The following is an 18,086-nucleotide window of genomic DNA, read 5'->3' as shown; positions in this document are numbered from 1 at the left end:
TAGTAGTAGTAATAATAATAATATTAAAAAAGTCAGGAAGGGAACGGGGAGTGAGATGTATCCATTGGCAACAGTAACAAAACATGCTCGTGTACAGAACAAGGTTGTCCTTAAACATAATTAATCACCATACCCATTTTGTCTGTGTTTTCCTCAGTGAAAGAGTCTTCTACACCAAACTCCACAGATGCCCTGAGCTGGGAGTGGAACTTAGAGCACTGTGATGGATTTGTGCAGAAGGACCATGACCAGTACCTCATAATCAAGCAGAGCGGCAACTACTTCATCTACGCTCAGGTCAACCGCAAACAAGATATGCAAGAGTCTTTTACGCTGGTGCTGTGCAAAAAGCCAGGCATCCTCCTCAACAAGGTTGTGGGACCAAAGATGGGAGATAAAAAGGGCACAGTAAATTTTGGGAGACCCTTTTTCCTGCAGAAGGGAGATAAGCTGTACTGTCAGGGAAATTTTCGTCTTGACTATATTCTGGCAGGGAATCAGACTTACTGGGGCCTGTATAAAATATAGCAGGATTCTGCTCTGAGTCATCTCCTCCCTTATTCCCTCCAGGAAACCTTAGGGCATGGATGAAGAGTCTGCAATTTCTCTTTGTATGAAATTCAACTTGTTGGAGTATGTGCTATAGTAGGCTGGTATCCTGCAGTGACAGAGTAAGGTGTAAAACAAAGTGAACAGCAAACTTTGGTAATAATGGATGGCACCTGATTGTCACAAAGTAGGAGAGAAAGATGCTTCTGGGAGGAAAAGTTCTTGATGCATTACAGAGTTGACTCTGAGATCCTGGAAAAACAAGTCACTATATTCAGTCTGTTCTCATCTGGGGAGGAGCTCTGCTCTGCAGCGGGTTGCATTTCAGAGCTAGGTACGTGTCAGTACCTTGGGTCCCTTCTAACAAAAGGTGCTATGTAAAGCTAAGGTATTCTATATCCTTCCTGCACAACCTGCCCATGAAGTGACATGTCTAGAGCAGAGGCACAAAATAGTTCAGAAACAGTCTGTGATGGAAGGAAAGCTTCTCAGTCCCATCCACAGCCTTGCCACTAGGCAAGGGAAACACCACGTAGGAGCTTCCCAGGAAGCTCCATCTTCATGGGTAGTTCAGAGCACAAGGACCTTTCCCGTGAAGCACAAGCAGTGCTGCACCTCTGTGAATTCATGTCAAATCCCTGCCGTGGTCCAGACAGGCACACCACAGCGAGCTTGTGGATCCAGCCAATGAAGCTGCTTTGCATCCAATTGCCATAAAGGATACATCACCGCTGGCTGAGTAGCACGGAAATGCAATGAAAGTTGCTGTATGTAAGCAGAGGTTGCAGAGAAGAGATAATGATAGAAAGATGCATATGAGGAGAGTGGGTACGGAGTGGAGAGCAGAGGATGGAGGGTTGGAGAACTGTTCCCAGCATTTTTTACTATGCTGTGTAGCAGGTGTTGCAAGCAGGGCAGGGCAGGGCAGAGCAGACACAGTCCTGACATGAAAGGGGGAAGGGCTGAGCATCCCTCCCTACCACCTCCTCCGCACAGGCACAGCTTCAATATCCAGCACAAAGCACAAGCCATGCCAGTACCGCAGCAGGGAGGTGGGAAACATGAGCTAGCAGGGGAGCAGCACACCCTTCACCTGCTTGGGGAACCAGCAGGTACTGAGACGCTGCTCACTTTGAGGCCTTGGCTATCTGCTGTGCGCCCTGGGAAGAGCATCGAACCACATGCAGATCACGGGAAGGTCTCAAGACCTCAGCAAAGGCAAAGTGCTCTTGGAAAAGCAGGCTGCTGTGGCCGCATGACAGCCTAGCTGCCCCATGGCGTGGTTCCTCTCCCTTGGCTGGGCAGGCTCTCCCAGGGGCTCTGTGCTTTGCTTTCCTGCCACTCAGACCTTCATGGGTGAAAACTCCTCTACCATTCCTCAGAGCACGTCATAGCCTTGTGGATGGATTTTCATGGGAAAGCAAAGCAACTGAGAAGCTGGCTGGAAATAAATAGTGATTTAGGGTGGGTTGGGGCAGTTAGGGGTGCTATTTGCTCTCACAATTTTATATTCTATGTATTGTAACTCTAAAGAACCGAGAGTCAACTTTTTGCAGAGACGTCTGCAGTCTTGTGTTTTGTTTCATACAAGCTGTTACCAATTAAAATGTTACTCTTGTTCTTACTTTGCTTTGTTGATTTCCCTTAGTTTAAAATAAAAAAAAAAAAAAAAAAAAATCTTACAAACCGCAAGTGTATCTCACTTCTTTGATACGGACCGAGAAGATAACTGACACATTTCTCTACCCTTCATCTACTTTCACTAAGCTGCCTCTTCTGCTCCAAGAGGTTGGCAGTATCAGCACGGAGTAAGATTAGTTTGAGCTGCACAGTCCCAGGGCAGTGCCGAACTCGATCCTCTTCCCAGAACACAGAGGAGCTGCATGCGGCCCAACCCCATGGGGATGGCGAGGAGGGGGGATGTCTGTACCCAGGGCACCCCACACACCGAAGCCCATTAAGCCTTGGATGCCGGCAGGAAAAGCAACAGGCAGGAGAGGCAAGCGATAAGGCTTCAGCATTTGGCAGAAGCTGTTATGTCAAGACACGTACACCACCACCCTCCCCAGTTACTTTCTGAGACACAAAACAAGCCCAAAAGGGTCCACTGGGGTGAAGGGCTCCTTGTTCTACATGTCAGACCAGGAAAATCCCAGACGCTGCAACACCCTGACCCGAAGATCCGGCTCAAAGACCCAGGCACCCAAAGCAGGGATGCAAGCAGAAGACAGATGTGGAAACGCTACTGCAGTGAAACTGCCCAGAAGCCTCCTTGCTCCATGGGGTGTTTTCAACATGCACACCAGAAGGTCACTCAGAGCAGAGATGACGGATGGCCATAACAATGGTTCCCATGGCTTCTTATGCAAGCTGTTGGGCCTCCCATCCCTGCCCCGCACTTCAGAAATAAACAGGAAAATCTGTCTGTTTCTCTCTGAGTCAGGCTTTGCCCATGACATGCCTATAAAGCTCTTCACACAATGGTACTCGCATTCAATGGGGCCAGCATCATGAATGTCAAGAAATAATAAGAGTGCTCCAGCCCTTCCTCTCCAACCTGCCAGTGACAAAACTGTTCAGACTCCTTGAAAATTTAGATGTGTCTTCTTGTCTTGCCCCTGGCATCTGGAAATGCATAGCAGACCGAAAAGACAAGGTTCCCCAAATGCCTCAGGCTGGAAATCCTACCTCTCTGAAAATTGTTACGCAGAATTATCAAATCAATGCAGTGTCAAAGAGTCATTTACATAAAAAACTTTCTTTTTTTGACATTTTGAAATTATCACTTGCCACTTGGAGAGTGTTTTCACTGAGATGTGGGGTTATGAAAAAGTCATATATTTCTCTGTGCCATGACGCCTTTTAATTATACGTACTTTCTAATCTACAGGAAGTATGATTTAAAGGAGAGTAAATGCATCATGAGATTGACTGTATAAATAGCTAGTCATGTGCCTTCAACCAGGAAAAAATGTTTGGGTTTTTTTTTTTTTTAACAGGACTCGGGGAGTTTCTGCTTTCCCAGAAGCTTAGTCTACTGCACAGCTCCCCACAGGATCAGAGATGCAAATGGCCCTTGAAGTATAGAGTTCTGTGTCTTCAGAAATTAGCCAAAATGTGGTTCTATAAAAGGAATAATCAGGTGGGTTTTTTTAAAAAATAAATACTTGAATACAAGCAACCACAATATATTCAGCAGTTTTTCTGTTCAACAAACAGCCACAAGCCACCTATCATCACCACACCTCGGTATGCTACGCTCAATAGAGGTTGCCTATTTTTTGCTCTAGCATGATCTGAAAATTTAATTCAGACTTTCAGGCAAAAAGTCCCACAAAGCACATCAAAACCAGCACGGCCTTTCCTCTAAGTAGGCACAGAGACACTTCTGACGATGTTGCACAGACACATATTGTTTAGAACACCACCATTACAGGAGCTTCCCAGGCTGCTCTGAAAGTTACTACTGAGCCTGGCCAGTCAGATGGAGTAGCCAGCAGACCCTGGGCAAAGCAGTCCCAGTTTTGAACTGCCCAAAGACACAGTGGTTTCTGCCTAAGCTGCCAATGTGTTGAGAGCATCCTATGTCCAGAGCCATCATCAGCTCTCTGAGGACAGGTGGTACAACATGCAGTAGTAGTGCCTGAAAACCTGCCCCAGCACAGCTCCTGCACACTCTCCGCTCGTGCTGGTTAATAAATGTACTGTGCCTTGAGAGTTTTTCTGTCCTCATTTCTGTCATGCAGAACCCTGTTCTGAAGATGAAGTACACATTGTCATATGCACGTGTCTCAAAAACAAGGTAAACTTTCTGATCGGTGAAATGAGTGGATGATGCTGTCCTCTCTTCACGAACAGGGAGCCCAATCAGGGAGGAAAGGTAAATGACAACCTTTAATTTGGGTTGCTTGAAGCAAACTACCTAAAGACCTGATTTTTCAGAGTAGCTTCTATTGTATAAGCAGAAATATCATTTATTTTGGTTGTAACTTCCAGTGCTCAAGACTTCTGCAAATCAGTCCAATGAGGTAATGCAGCTTAGGACGTTGGAGCTAAGCAAGCTGGCTTTGGTCCTGGTGGGAGGATGGCTACCTAAGCAGGGTGCTCTGAAAAGCCTTTCCTTTGGACAACATAACCTGTGCTTCCTGGGCAAGAATGAACTGTCCCGATGGAAATTTTCCAGGGAAAAAATTCAGCCTGGCACAAAACCCCTGCACTGGCAATTTCAGCTCTAAAGATGAGTGCACGAGAAGTTCAAAACTGCTGAAAACAGTCTGCCAAGAGAACCAGTAGAGAAGTATTTTTGTTATTCCTCTCCCTGCAGAGTGACAACTGCTTTTAAAGTTATATTTCACATAAATTCTCTTAATGAGACAAGGTCTTGTGGTGGTCTTACCCCTCTTGTTTCTCAACTGGGTGGAGATTTAATGGTGTAACCCAAAAGACCTTAGGCACCAGCCTTCTGATGACAAGTCACACACCCCAGCTGAGGTGCAGCACTCTGGATTCCTGCTCTCTTCTCCCAGGTTAGGGAAGGGTTTGCATCATGATCAGCCACTTCACCTCCCAGGCACACCAAAGGCTGCCTCACCATGTGAGGTGGCACTAGCAGATGCTTTGGGAGGAATCACCCCCCATCCACATCCAGGTTTCTGTGTGCTCTGGTACCTCCTGATTTCAGGGGTCCACTGCGCTGGGCACTTCACTTCCACATACAGCAAAAGGCAGCCTGTGTCATCACAGATTTTAGCCTAATAAGCAAAATATATCTTAGAGGGGAAGAAAGTATTAGCAGCACTTTAGAGTTAGGGAAGAAAGGCACAGCAAGATGATGCTATTTCCTTAGGGTCACCAGAAGTTCAGACAAGCAGAGATGAGAATTGATCATGGGACTCAGGGGAAGGTATTAACCAAACATCCTCACTGCGGACAGTAAAAACAGTGGTAAGAGCACTGAAGAAATAAACCCAGGAAGTGCCACATCTGGATTTAATTCTCAATTATTTTTTTCCCTCTTTTGAAGAAAACAATATAATACATTCACAATATCCCAGAAGGGGACAAAAAAAAGCTTCCAAACGCCAGAAATGTGACTGCGGTGCAGAGTATGGTGGCGTTAGCAGGCTGGCCAGCACAGTGCTCACCCATCGCTTCCTTTGGCCTTGTTGAACACCTGCCTGCGCTATAGAACCCTGGGCTTTGGCAAGCTGGGAAGCAGAAACCTATTTCTGCTTCAGGTCTTTTGAAATAGGATTTTGTATTGAATGGCCCTCCCAGTGTAAATGTGGCAAATCCCACCTAGCATCTCATTTGAGATGAAAGAACACAACAGCACTTTTTTCCTTTGACATACAACATGAATCTGTGGAAAAGAAATTCTGATTTCATGCCACCCCTACACAGAAAGATCCCATAGCACCTCAGCTCCCAGTGCCCGCAGAGCAGTCACTGGGTATTGCTAGCATAGGCTTTACGCACAACACAGAAAACACATTTGCTTTTGGACCTTTTGATAAACAGCACAAGGGCTCAGCCACCAAGTGGTGTTGGAGAAACTGCCTCATGGTATGGCCATGCTGCTGCAGAAGACATTTGCTGATACAGGCCAGCACCCTGCCTACTCCTCTGGCAAACCTCTGAAGAAGTAGGAAGGATTTGGAAGCAACACTTTCTGTCTTTGCAAAGTAAACAATTCACAGAAGAGCTACTGAAGGGAAGTCACAGGGGTATGACTCACTCCTGGTATAAGATCACAAAGTATTTCGTTACATGATAGTTTAAGAGGTAAGAGTTGGGTGCTGTTGCATCCTACAATCCCAAGCTCACTTCTTTCTATCACAGGCAACACCTTCCCCCAGTTCCACCCTTGTAGGTTCCCTGGCACTTATCTTTCCTACTGGAAGGCTTTGGGTTATCTCAAGCCCTTCAAACATTTCCAACCTCAAATAAGGTCTGGCTGGTTGATGCCCTCTCCTCTATGTACAAGGCTTTTGCTCCCAGTGCTCCTTTCCCTCCCTCATCTTAACTCTCCTGCAATACTGACAGCTCACTGCTACCTCTCCTCAAACAGTGCCACAAAACTTTCATCACGAGCCTCGCCAGTGGATTTCCCACAGCACCAGATGCCAGAAATGCAGGTTTCAGTTAAAGGGTTTGCTCTTTTCCTGAGAGGTTTTGGAGAAAAAGTGAAAAAATAAAAAGAAACCAAAAGGTATCGAAAAGTTCCAAGATAACAGAAACTAAGCATTTTGCTTCTGTTAATCTTCAGATTTTATAGCTGGTTTCACAATGTTTGAAGTTTCAGTCAAAATTTTTGAATATTTGAGACTAGCAACAACGGAACATCAAGTAAATTGTATAAAAAAATACGAACAATCAGAGCTGTATGGAAACCATTATGGCATTGTCAACAACCCATAGTTTACTTAAGTGTTACATGCTGTGGTCCGCATTATGCGATTTAACTTAGGAAAACTTATACAAACTTTTGAGATGCATGGAAGAAGTGTTGCATGATATAGTGGGGAGGAATACAACAGCAAGTTCCAATTTGGGGCATTTTTGTGCTCATCTCAGCAGCCCATGAACTTATAGAGAAGGTCTTGTTTCTTTTTCATGACTGGCCTTTGTAACAAATTCCTTCAAATGTGAGTCAAAACTGTACAGCTGGAGCTGAATGCTGGGAAGAGCTTTTAAATTCCAGATCTAAAGCCGATCCCTGAACTTGCAGCTCAAAGCCAGGATAATTAATACTACTGGCTTTTGATGACCGTCAGGTTCAAATTTTAAAAATGTTTTCAGATCAAGTTAATTGTATGTGAAGCCCTTCTCCTGAAGAGTCATTGTAAACTTTAAAGGCAAAATTTCTCTCCAACATCAAGAGTATCCAATATATCTTCCCATAGGAAAGGGAGGGACCTTCCTAGACATTCCCTTCACATACAGCAAGTCTACACCCATGGTAGGTGAAGTGAAGCAGGGACAGGTACACTCCGATATGATGGAGACCAAACACCTGAGCAGCCTCTGAGCTTTCAGTCAAGAAAAGGCCTTTGAACGGACAAGGAAGCAAACCATACACCAGTGAAGGCTGACAGGCCTCTGCAGCCCCTATTTATAAAGTTAGGCAGCTTTCTTTGAGTACTGAAGTCTTTAATCTGAGAAAGAGTCAGAGCGGGTGCAAGGCAGCTCTTCAGCCTTTCTGCAGGTCTCTAATGCAGCTCATCTTTGCAGCTTTTCTTTCCTCCTTCATTAGCCAGATCAAGGCTGTCAGCGGAAATGCAGCTCACAGCACCTGATGAACTAGCCATTCATTTAAGAATCTGCCTAAACAGCAGAGCTGAAATTTAGGTATGTAAGTACTTTTCTGAAAAGGGACTATAGGAAAACTAGTGGGGATGGAAACCAGGGGTGAATCTGTAACAGTAAGTCTTGTTTGGCACAACTCTTTTCAAGAAAAAGCTGGACAATCTCACAGTGCATGATGAAGAACTAGAGATGGCTGAATCCTTTCCTCTTTGGGCATGGGGGAAGCTTTGGACTATGGCAACTGCAGCTTGGATCTCGTCTTTCTTTCAATATTTGCTTTTCAGGAGAAGGGATAGTAACTCGGAACTTACTTCCCATGTATTGCCAGTATTTACAGCCCTCACCGAATGGGTATAGCCATACAGCTTAATAAGCAGTGAGATGAACAAAGCTTACTTCTTCCATAAACCTGGATTTTGTGCTTGGATTATCTAGTGTTGAAAATAGATACAGCTCTGAGAGTAAGCCCGTCCAGGACTTGGAGCTTACACTGTCCTGTGTGGTGGGGTTCAACCATTCCCTGATCTCTCTCTTGTACTGGTCAGCCTACCCATGTCAAAACTGTAGTAATTTGAGATGATTCCCTTTTCCTATTTAGCTGATACTAGCTATGCAAAATAGGTGGAGGGGTTAGTGTGGGTACAGAGGATACACAGATGCATGCAGAGAAACAGCCTGATCTCAGACTCTTCCTAACCATAAAGAATTAACCTCAAGTAGCTTTTTCACATAACTGGTGTTGAAATCTTTCCTGGAAGTTTGACACTTTTATCTTTTTATTCTCAGCATACATATGCCTTTTGATCTGATGTTCCCCTTTACATGGAGTTGTGGTTTAACCCCAGCTGGCAACTAAGCACCACGCAGCCGCTTGCTCACTCCCCCCACCCAGTGGGATTGGGGAGAGAATTGAAAGAAAAAAAAAAAAAAAACAACCCAAACTTGTGGGTTGAGATAAAGACAGTTTAATAGGACAGAAAGGAAGGAAAAATAATGATAATAATAATACTAAAAGAATTAGACTATACAAAACAAGTGATGCACAATGTAATTGCTCACCACTTGCCGACCGATGCCCAGTTAGTTCCTGAGCAGCGATCCACCCCTCCTGGCCAACTCCCCACAGTTTATATACTGGGCCTGATGTCATATGGTATGGAATATTCCTTTGGCTGGTTTGGGTCAGCTGTCCTGGCTGTGTCCACTCCCATTTCTTGTGCCCCTCCAGCCTTCTTGCTGGCTGGGCATGAGAAGCTGAAAATTCCTTGACTTAGTATAAACACTACTTAGCAACAACTAAAACCATCAGTGTATCATCAACGTTATTCTCATACTAAATCCAAAACATAACACTATACCAGCTACTAGGAAGAAAATTAACTCTATCCTAGCCGAAACCAGGACACATGGGAAAGATGACAATTTATAGTAGCTTAGTCTTCACGTAGGCCATGAAGAAACACATCACAAGATCAAACGTCTGGTGGTCTAGAACAACATTTACCAAAATCTATTATTCAGCCACGTGCTTTATGATGAACTCTTCTGTTCTGTTTTTTGGTATGGGATTTTATTTTGCTGTTCAGGCAAAACTGTATGGTAGACCGAAGTGAAAATAACCATCTTCATACTCTATATGTCAGAATAACCTCTCAACACAACAGCAGACAAAAGATACAAAATCTTTACAACGTTTAGGAACCATGCACAGGATCACCTATCAGTGGGAGCAGGAAATTATCTGTCTATTGTTAAACATAATGCTCCATGAAGCCTGCATTACAGTCTGAAGACTGATGAACACTAACAGCAACGTTCACATCAATTTCAGAATTAATTCCTTTTGTTGCTCTGTGTCTGCAACAAAAACCCTGCAAGGAACTGTCACCTCGCCTCTCTGAAGAAGCTCTGTGTGGCTGGGAAGACTTCAAATAACCTGCAGTTGCTCTGCTCCAGCCCTACTGCTCACAATCATATTTATATTCTCCCATACTTATATTCCCTTTGTATCTGTACATTAATATGTGTCCTATCTACCTTAACAATGTCTCAATCCCATGCCACAGAGCTGCCCTGTGCTATCTCCCTTTGTCCCAGAGCCACTGGAAGAACTGCTCAGTTTACTGATGAATGCACCAGTGACGGATCCAGAGAAGCCAGCTACCAGCCAGCTTCACTTTCCTCTCACTGCAGATAATTGTCTAGACAAGAATCTAAGTCAGAAATCAGACTGGGGCAAAGAACTGAAACCCCTCTGCAATGAGCTTTTCCTGCCACTGGATAAAGAACAGATCTTGTTTCTCTCCCACCTGATGGACCTCAGTGCTGTACATGGGATGCTGCAATATTGCCTGGCAGTAGTAACAGGTACCCAGGATACCACAGTAAAAAGGCTTGCATCCTCTCTGGAAGGACCCAACCAACGTTCAGGGATAAGAAACCTTGCTTTCATTCTCATCCCTCACTTGGGGTGTGCCACAAAGAATGTGCTTAGATGAAGCTGCTACATCAGACAACAGAGGTACAAGCCATTAGATGAACCTCAAAAGAAACTCAGTCCTGCTTATCCCCTCTCTTGGATGGAGCCTCTACCTCCAAGATGGGCCAATACCTGCATAAGATCAGCAGAAACGACAAAACCATTTTGATAAAGCACTGAAAAAAGACCACCCTAGGGAGCATAGCTACAGCAGAATTTGATCCAAATCACTATGGATTTTGTTTATTATGGACAGAAAAACGCTACCAGGTGCCACACGCTTTCAAGACTTTCAGGCTCCAACCATAGGGAGGACATCCAAACCCTCCTGGGCTAGAGCTAGCCAGGTACAGACCTCAACCCTGACACACAGCTGGGCTACTGAGAAGGAGAGGGAGGATATCAAGGAATCAGAACATATATATGCATATACTGCAGGGTTACTTATAAAACCACTTATCATCAGTATAAGTGAAACAATTTGTTTTCACTGTTGATGAAAAGATATAAGGAAATATTTTCCTGGCTGTCAACATGCTTATACGCCTACTTTTTAAATATTATTTTTGTTTCTGTGCTGAAATTCAGATGGTTGCACAACAGCCTTGGCTTTGAAAACACAAGCCCAGTTGTATACTAATATTATTTGGTGGGGCAATCCATATAAACAATTTATCTTTAACTGTTTATAGTAACTCTTCCGTAAGTGGGGGAGACCAAGGACATAAACCCAATATAGTAACATCTCCTGCTTAATCATCTCCTGGCCTTTTAATACGTGGGGGCTGAGGACACCATCCTGCCCTTAGCAATGATCATCCTAAGCTTTGTGTTGACAGTTGATTTGGATAACTTCAATATGAGCCGGGATTTAAGTATGCCTCTAAGGACAAAGGCTTGACTAATTGTTTACTATTAACTATTAAATAATTGTTTAATTGTTAGTGTTAATTAGGTGATCCAAGAAATGCAATAAAAATATGGTTCAGATTACTTTGATGTTATTTCCTGGAATCCTGTTGGGGTCCTGCAGCCCTCCATGCATCCCAAAACACAGGACAACAGAGCTGTCCTGGCTCTGCCCCGATGAACTCGGACAGATGCTATTAACGTAAGATCAGAACTGAGACCCAGGAGACATTTCTTCAGAGTGCTCAGAAAACTACTGTTCCATTACTGGAATTCACCTGCATACTTCATCTTGGCTCTGCCTGTTGGGTAAGCATGTAGCTGAAGTCTCACTTGGTTAGGTCTACCTGCTCACTTGGCTACTTATGGCATTGGGTGGGACAGCTCCTGATGTGCCCGGAGGGAGCCTGCTTTGTGGGAAGTCTTTCCCTTGCATAGCACACATAAAGCCACCTGGTTACTCCACCACTAGTCGTTTATTAATGCAATTTGAGTGAAAGGGCCTGTGGTACCTGGGACTGCGTAAACATGAACTCCCTGCCCCAAATTGCTTGTGAGCTGAACTGCTGTAAGTACAGAAAAGGGGAATTCACATTCCAGCTTGTAGGGAAACAAAGCACAAAGTGGTTAAGTGATTAGCATGAAGTCAGATGAGCCTGGGAGAGATCTGGGATTACAGTACCTCTGCCTTGATTCCTGAACCAGAACTTTAAGGATATGATGACGGCTTTTCACCCTTTGTCCACCTTCCCCTCAAAGATCTGAATAACATGAGTCTTTATCTCTCTTGTTTGGAGATGGAGAAAAACATGAGGACATGCAAAGAACGTGGATGTCCAGTTTTCAGGTGTAGCCCGGAATATGGAGAAGCTGTGATCCCTGCGGCACCCTGCATCTAGCCTAGCCATAAATCCCTTTTGGATAATACTAAGCAACAAAGGCCACATCTTCCACAGAGTGTGACTTTCCTGCCACCTGCTGTGGCACACAAAACTGGTAGAGTGGGAATTTCAAGCTGCTTTGAGAAGACCCAAATCCCTTGTGATAAAGACGCTCAGATGATTTGTCCCTTCAGAGCAGTGCTTGGGTCTCCTTTTCATCTCTGTGTTACCATTATGTCCCTTTGTGCACAATCTGTTGGAGCTGTGTGTTTGGAATAAGAAGTCAGAGTTTCCCAGTTTTTCCTCCTACTTAAGTATATATCTGGGTCTGTTTCTACTTGGCTGAACTATATGAGCAAAGCATATAAACAGGGGATTCAGTAAGTCTACTTCATACTTTTTCTTAGGAAAATAATTTAAAGCAGACAATCATTTCTTCTGAATGCCTGCGGCTGTTCTGCATTGGCAACAAAAATGCCCACAGTGCCAAAAGGCACTGAACTGGAGGTGTGCCTTCTTGGGGCTTGCCTATTCCTTTCCTTTTGCCATGGGTTATGGTGGTGACTGTGTGCCCTTTCCAGAGCAGAGGTGATAGCAAAAGAGGGCTGCTGCTGTCTTTTACCACGGGCAGAGTTAGCTGCTGTCTCTTCACTTGGCCAAAATTCTCTTCTATTAAGATCCTGACAATATATACTGGATGAAGCCCACTGGAGAAACTGGCATCCAGAAGGCAGGTCCTCCTCTGCCCCGGGACTGCCAGGGAGCAATGCAGCATTGTGCTGAGTGCTGTCCAGACTGGGCCATCCTGGGCACAAACCCACGCAGAGCTTGGGGCACCTCCAGTTTGGAAATTGGCTCAGGCAGCATCTCCCTCCCTGCGCTGCAGGAGACTGCACAAAAAGAGCTTCGGGGGTCCACTTTGGGATTTTGACACCTTATTTCTATTTAATTAATGCGTCAGGACCCGAGTCCTGTTTTGCCTCTCTTCCTTCACTGTTAACAGAGGGGCACAAAGAAAACATTCTAAAAGACAGTATTTTCATGTCATCAGCTCAAGTATTCAAAGTTTAGGAAATAGCAGAATGTAAACCACTTTGCAAATGCTAATTATAATTCTGGCTATTTGTGTGCGTGCACACCAAGATATGCCACGGCACATTCTCACAGCACCAGGTCTCATTTTCTGCACAGCAAATACATCCATTAGGGGTGGATTTGATCCTGTAAGAAAGGAAGATCTAGTCTGTCTAAGCTCTGTTGTATTTGCTACAGAAATTGGGACATACATGGGGCACAGACCAGAGGACTGCAAGCTGACAGACAGTAACCTTACAGATAGGTGACTTAAGGATGATTTGATCATTTTACTTTTGTCCTGCCTTCTGCCAACTGCATATTTGTGTGATGTTAAGCAAATAAAACCCAAACCTTTTAAAAGTGGCTGCTAATTGTACATTCCTCATTCTCTAACTTGAGATGCTGGACCCTGATTTTTAGAGCTACAAGGATCCATAGTTGCAGGTTAGATGAAAAGGTCATTTTGCACTCTAACCAAAAAAAAAAAAAATTAAAAAAAATTAAGGAACATCATCATCCTTGCCCTAAACAAGGCCAGGTCCTGGAGCGTGCAAACATGGAGCGAGAACGCTATCAGTGAATAAAAGCTTGCCCTGATTTCTGTACACAGGGAACCAAGCCAAAGCCGCAGAGGCAGCTCTAAGGCTGCGTATCCTGCTTGGTGAATGCTCAACCAATCAGTCTTCACAGTAATTTAACAACGCAGGTGCAATCTAAGATATTTAACAGAGATTTCTGCTTTGCTTTTGATGTATGGACAGTGGCCATTACCAATCTTAATTTTCAGTTCTTTTGCAGCACAGCTAGCATTAATATTAATGTGACATATTTTACAAAGGCTCTTATTGTGCATAAAGACCTGCTTACTCAGCATTTATAAACAAGAGAAGAATCAAGTCTCAGATTTATCTCCCATATTGAGCAGTAAGTATAGGTTACAATTTAATTACCATGTCCAAGAATTTCTCTCTATGCATATTTCTCTTTGACCACACATCCGTTATCTGCTGTGAGCTACCGTAAGTCCGCTACAGAATGCTGTTTCACTAGCATCCTAGTTCCTGTGTAGCCCCATGTGCTGTCCAGTTCTTCCAGCTATTGGGTTTGGGCTATTTGCAGGTCTGCACTATGAGCTGAGTTTAAGGAGGTTTCTTTCTAAAACAACCATACTTGTGCTCTTTCTGTTTAGCTCTAAATACACACATTAATTCATATACAAAGTAAAGAACCAGTGTTAGAGCCTACCTTCTGCTAAACTCCTGATATTCAGGCATCTAAAATTAGACTAAATTTTAAGTCAAAATGTTTAACACTCACCTCCCCTCAAACCCACAACCCAATGCCACACCAAACAAACCCCTACCCCTGCTTCTCTTCAATTTTCAGAAGAGCTGATCTCCCACCATCAGGTGGATGTCTGTGATCACAACCCCTGAGAAATCAGGCCCAAAGCATCTCAGATATTCAGAAAAATAAGCTAACCAAAGAAACAGACCCACAAGCCCTCAATATCACATTTAGATATTGGCTCACAGAGGTTCCTCATTCAGCACTGCTCTCTTTGCAAGCCGGTCATGGTGTGGAGGTATGGACAGGGAATTACCCACGCAAGTAATGAGTCCCGTCTATACAGTGCGTTGCACAAGCACAACTGCTGCAGTATTGGAGTCCCACATAACTAATGGAGGACTTCTAAGAGAAAGCTGTTATCTCAATTTTATAGGAAGCAAGGGAGGCCCAGTAGGGCATAAATGATTTGTCTAAGGTTACAAAGTGGTTTTGCTGCATGTTTTTTCTGACTTTCAGACCAGTACTGGGACACAGAAAAGCTCCGTGTAGCCACCAGTGACAAACAGCAGCTACTTAAGCTTTGTCCCATCAGCTTTCGCACACCTTTCTGCTAAGCAGATGCTGGGACGCACAGTAGCTGAGGAAATGTGCCTGTTCCTCCCACATCAAACGCAAAGCCACATGATTTGTTTAGCTTTTCTGCTCTGACTTTACCTCCTGTGGGTGCTCCTCTGGTACCGAGCAGCCCCTACCCACCTGGCAGGCTCTAGAAGTGCTTAAAAAAGGACATGATTGTTCCTCAGATTTTTTTGACCAGCCCTGTTGTATTTTACAAGTAACCTGCCAGAGTTCAAGAACCTGTCCATTTCCCTCATTTGACCTAGGTTTTTGAGGAATGCCCTGTGGCTTCCAATACCACCCTTGCCTGGCCATTCAGCTAGCTGCTTCCTTCAGCTCCTCCTTGGCTGCAGATGGGTGATGCATGCTGGCTCAGAGTCTCCAATATGGGGTGTAAACCCATTCTTCCTGGAAAGGTTAACTCTCTTACTGCATCTTTTATCACTGTTTTCCCAACAAGCTTCCTCATTCTTACGTAGTTTCCCTTTTTGAAGCTGACTGTGTTTGTGAGCATGGAGGGTTTTTTTCTTTCATCTTCGATGCCTCCTGCAGGGATGCTGAGAGTGCAATGCAGTCACTGGTACAGAGCGATTACAGCCTTGTGGACCATGTCTGATACGCAGGGAGAAAGGAAGGGACTCCACTGCCTCTTGCAGGCTTCGTTACTAGCTCTTCCAGGAAGCCACCACTAATTGCATTTCAAAATTTCTTATGTACATCATGTCTTGATGTGACACTTGCCCAATCTGTGGGTATGGGGAAAAGGGAAAGGTGGTGGAAGTCTCCCATTAGTACTGCATCTCCTGCCCTTACAGCCTCTGTGACCTCCCTTGGTAGATCACAGGTGATATTTTTATCCTGGTGGGCACTCGTTAACACAGACCCTAGACTATACTTTTCCTATCTGGGCCTGAAATTTTAATCCATGGGATTCTGTGGTACTGCTGAAATCGCTAGCTCATTCACCTGGTTTGACTCTCAATTGACTTCTGTATGTATTTTAAAGAAATATAAAAAACATATTCTTTATTATATAATATATATATCTACCTCACTTCTTCCTCAGCAGATGATCTCGCTCTGTCTCTCCTCTCTACTTTTTGTCACAGTGTTAACACAAATACCACTGACTATCTTTTGTCCATCAAGTTTCTGATATGCGTAGTATGACCACATCTAGCCTAGAAATGGTTGCACCACTGTTTTGATTTTCTTTTCAGTGCCTCATTGAAACAGAACATGGTTGGTCCCATCTGTTTTTCTTTTCCTGTTTCACTGTTGCCATCCTCCATCCTTTCCTCACGGACACAGAACTTCTGTGGTTTCATCAGTAGTGGCTGTATCATCTTGAAACTTGTGTGCTTCGCTCCCTGGGAATTTTCCCCTGCTCTTTGGTTTGAAAGGCTCACTGATGATGCCTTTCTGGATTTGAAGTGGCAGCTGCCTGTTTCACTCGTAGTTTAAATGGAATCTGTCCTTTTGACATAGGCTTCCTCTAGTCCAAAAATACCCCCGGTCCCTGATCAAGCAGAATCCTTCCCTCCTCAAACCATTTACTCTGCCAGATGTCAAAATTGCACCTCCCTTCTTCCCTGGACCAGCCCTACAGGAATCATTTCAAAGAATGCTGCCACAGATGAAGAAACTTGGGGGGAAAAAAAAAAATCCACTGATAATTCTTTACACTAGGACAAGCTGGGCTTTAACGTTCCTTTTCCTCAATAAACAAAGACCACAGCAATTTGAAACAACTAAGTGTGGATGTACTACTCAAACACATGATAGCTGTGAATCACAAACATGGTACTGCAGTGCCAAAAGGGATAACTTTGGAGCATGACTGCCAATGACAACAGGGGCCAGATTTTTGATCCCTGCAGGTTCTTATCTAGAGTAGAAAGGGCGTGCAAGCCAGGAAGAGTTACTCCTGCGGGCAGGCTTTTTACTTGCAGCCCACCACTTGCACGAAAGTTAGCACAGGTATCCTTTCAGCTGGCTCCATTTCCTTTATGTCTGAGTTCTGTGTTCTGAGAAGAGATTTACTGCTTAGAGCACACAGAAAAATTAGCAACTTCAGCAAGATAGCCTGTGTGGATCCCCTTTCAGATCCTGTTGAGATAAGATTCATTACGTTCCTGCTTTCACTATCATATGGCTTCTCTGAAACTACACATGAGAATCAGTGACCACCAAAACTTCACAAATGATCAGCTCCTTTGGCTTATGAAAGTCTATGACCAAAATAGATAACAACATCAAAACAGCGTAACAAGTGACGGTGAGACACATGAACAGGACTGAAAGAGAAAAACATACTGCACTTCAAACGTAGAAAGCTTTCTATGTTTAAAACTCAGGTCTTAGGTTTATTCAGCATGAAAACATCTCAAATACTTCACAACCTATAATGTAATGACTAAGACTATGATTGCAGGACAGCACATAAAAGGGATGGAATAATAAAAAAAACCAACCGTGAACAAAACTGAAGCTTATTGGAAAACACCTTGTACTTTTAAGCCTTTTCAGAGCATTTGTTTGGTTTTGTTTTATTTTAAAAAGGCTGGTGGCTCTGAAACAGAGCAGACATGACCAAATTCACTGTTCCAATGTTACATATGGCTCAAATCCACCAAATACAAATTACCAATGTTAAAGTTTAAATGTACTTAGATAAGATTTTAATTAATTTTAGGCGTGAGGTATTTGAAATAGTGGCAATGCGTTATCCTACAATGTCATTTTAGCTAGTAACAAAGGTATCCTCAAGGAGATGTGGCAGATCCTGATGAAACAATAATAGTTTTATCCATCCCTACAACTGAGATTCCCACAGGCCAAGAGCTGCTTTCGGAATCAGCAAGAAACTTGCCCCAGGAGAAGTTTATGGTGTCTGTGTCCTGTGTGTGGCTCAAAGCTTTCTTCCCAGTACTGCTGGCCACAGACAGAGAGAGAATACTTGACTAGGGACCATC

Source organism: Gymnogyps californianus, chromosome 8 (assembly GCF_018139145.2).
Source record: "Gymnogyps californianus isolate 813 chromosome 8, ASM1813914v2, whole genome shotgun sequence".
Lineage (NCBI taxonomy): Eukaryota > Metazoa > Chordata > Aves > Accipitriformes > Cathartidae > Gymnogyps > Gymnogyps californianus.
This window is presented reverse-complemented; position numbering follows the sequence as displayed.